We start from the raw sequence: 3,097 nt of genomic DNA, 5'->3' as shown, positions 1-3,097 counted from the left end.
CTTCCTAGTCATACAACGGTTTACAAACCAGGGTCAGAAGCTGGAGGGATTTCATACAAGTCTATACAGTCCAAACTCTGAAACAACACAGCAAGGACTTTTTACTTCTGCACTTTAATGCTTTCTTTCACATGAGAAATTGATCATTCTGATTCGATTGGCGGAGGATTTTCTCTGGGATGTTTGGAACCATAGTGATCACTAAGTTGCTTCGGGTTTGCAAGTTGTACCTGAAAACACACATTTCGTTACAGAGTAAACCACCAAAGCATGCATAAACAAAGAATCAACATATATTTGTAGTTAAACATGCATTTTTTCTCGATAACTACACATTCCAAATATAGAGCATAAAAAACCCTTTCGGTAAGCAATATACTAAAGTATGTGACCCAATGACATCCGGATTTTAAAATCTCAAGCCATCCAACTGAAGACATTAGTTAAACCTTCCAAGTTTTCAATTTCTGGGAAGCTTGCATTCCAGTACTGCTACCAAACTCTATATAAAAATGAAAAGTCGCTGTCTTTATTCTTCCTTGCCACAGAGAATAATCATTGATTCATTGGAAATAGAAAGTTAATCAATCTGATCTTCCTCCTGGGTGAAGAGATCACAATCCATCTCTAAATCTGATAATAAATGCATGTTATCGTTTACCTTATTGTCGACGTAAACTAAAATATACTCGAGAGACATGTAGGAAGCTCGCTATGAAACATTTATTTGGAAATAGAAAGGACAGCTTGAATGGAGATCATTCGGCAAGTCAATCGCAGGATGGAACTCAAGTTCGCAACACCAGTATGATACATTGCTCATCACCAACTTCCACAAAAAATTCATCATATCAAATATCATGATGAATTGACATCCCCCCTGCGACAGGTGGCACAGATCCAGACAATGTATGCTTATCAAGGGACACCCACTACTTCTACCTCCTTCGTTCAGTTGGGTACACAACCACTATCTTAAGTGCATCGTGTATCTCTTCCAATGATTTATGGGTCACGGACTCTGGGAAAGCATATGGTATGGCCGGTAGGAAATATGTTTTCCACTACTCGAGCATGTTTGAGTGGACAAAAGTAACATATAGCTTATGGATCCTTTTCCTATGCGGTCATCAATTATATCCTGTCAGTTAAACTCCTTTTTAAAAATTTTATTTTTGATAAGAAACACAATTTTGTTAATAGTCAAACTGATACAGCCACTGTGGACAAGCAGTCCCCCATAACTATACCATAGAAACTGATGCACTACAAGAACTACAGACCCCTTTATGTATCAATAAAATATAGCTTCCACTCATGCTGGTATTTTAAGACTGAACAAAGCAAGAACATTTTTCTGGTTTAGGAGTGATTGCTAACAAAGTGAACCACTTATTAATAAAGGAAACAAAGTATACCAACCACAAAAGCACACAAGCAAAACCAAAAGGCGGCAAAGTGGTATACTGAAAGGGCTATAGTAACTCATAGGTGCAAGTTGATCCAAAAGAATATAAACTCCAAATGGATAGATTCATCATCCATGTAAAAAGTTACAACAGACAATCCACAAATTGACACAAGGTAAAAGTTACAATAACAACAAATAACCCACAAAAGTTGTGGAAACGGTCTTACTATTTATGTTTGACCCCATTATGATATCAATGAAATATACCTTCCACTCGTGCTGGTATTTGGAGATTAAAAAGCACAAGAATTTTTGTTTATTAGTGATTGGTAATCAAGTGAACCACTTATTAGTCACTGAAACAAGGTATACCATACACAGTAGAAACAGAAACAAGACCACAGGCTGGACAAGTGATGTACCACAAGAAATATAGTAGTTCGTAGATATAAGTTGATCCAAAGAAATGTAATCTCCAAAGGACGGATTCATCATCCCATACAAACAATAAATACAAGAATATTTATACGAACAGTCTTGTTTCGTAATTATTCTACTCTGACCACAAGCCAAAAGCCCTCAAACGGTCAAACCATAATTTATCTGCTACCCTAGGCTCTCTAATTATTCCTTTCAAAATCTAACATCTTAGTAGAAAGCACCTTATGTCTAAAACTTTTACGGATTTTCCCCTTGGTATAATCTGGATTTTTCAGTTTTTTAGTTTTCAGGTTGGACTGGTTGGTCTCTGCACTTTGTGGGGATTTCTAGGTTGTAGCTATATCTGCTGTTTTTTACCTTTGTTTGTCTCACGTCGTAGTTGTTTTGGCGGACCTCTTGTCAATCCTGTCCCCTCCAGTTATGCTTATCATTTTCTTTGATAAATTATATTTCCTATAAAACATGGAAAAATAAAAACTGGCATAAAAAAGCGCCTTAAAAATCTGGAAGTCACTGGAAAACTTTGAAGGGTCAGTAAAACTAGAATCACCACACGGTTAAGAAGATAAATTTGTATTTCCTTCGTCCCTCTTGCACACGACAAACAAGTTTACTTGAAAGGAAAATCTCTCTTGACAACTGGACATAGGCCTGGTTTGGTACTGAGGTAATTCTGAAAAAAACTGGTATCAAAAAAAGCTGGGAGCTGTTTTTGTGTTTGGTAAACATTCAGCTTCAGCTTTTTTTCACAGTTTTGGGTGGAAAAAAAGCCAAAAACAAGAAGCTGCAAAACCCAGCTTTGAAAAACTGGCTTTTTTTCACATCTGTTTTACATAAAAGTTTACCAAACACTATAATACTGTTTTTTTTTTTCAAAAGCACTTTTACAAAAAAGTGTACCAAACACTCTGCTGCTTTTTTTCACAGCTGCTTATTTTCACAGCACAGCAGAAGCAGCTTTTTTTCAAAGCACAGCAATACCAAACCAGCCCATACTCTCGTGAGTAGAAAATCTATCTCAGATCCTTCATAGTTCAGTGTACACACGGGCTCTCTTTGGAAATCCAACTACTACATCTCACACTTAACTATCACAAATCATGGTTCTTTTGGGTCGCAGCAATAATCAATGATCAAACAATAATGTCAAATCATATTCTATACATCATTACTACCAATATCAAACACGTTGCTTATTTAATTTACGCGAAACCTGTTGTTCATTGGAAAAACGGTATGCAGACC

Source organism: Pyrus communis, chromosome 6 (assembly GCF_041283825.1).
Source record: "Pyrus communis isolate YQ-2024b chromosome 6, ASM4128382v1, whole genome shotgun sequence".
Lineage (NCBI taxonomy): Eukaryota > Viridiplantae > Streptophyta > Magnoliopsida > Rosales > Rosaceae > Pyrus > Pyrus communis.
This window is presented reverse-complemented; position numbering follows the sequence as displayed.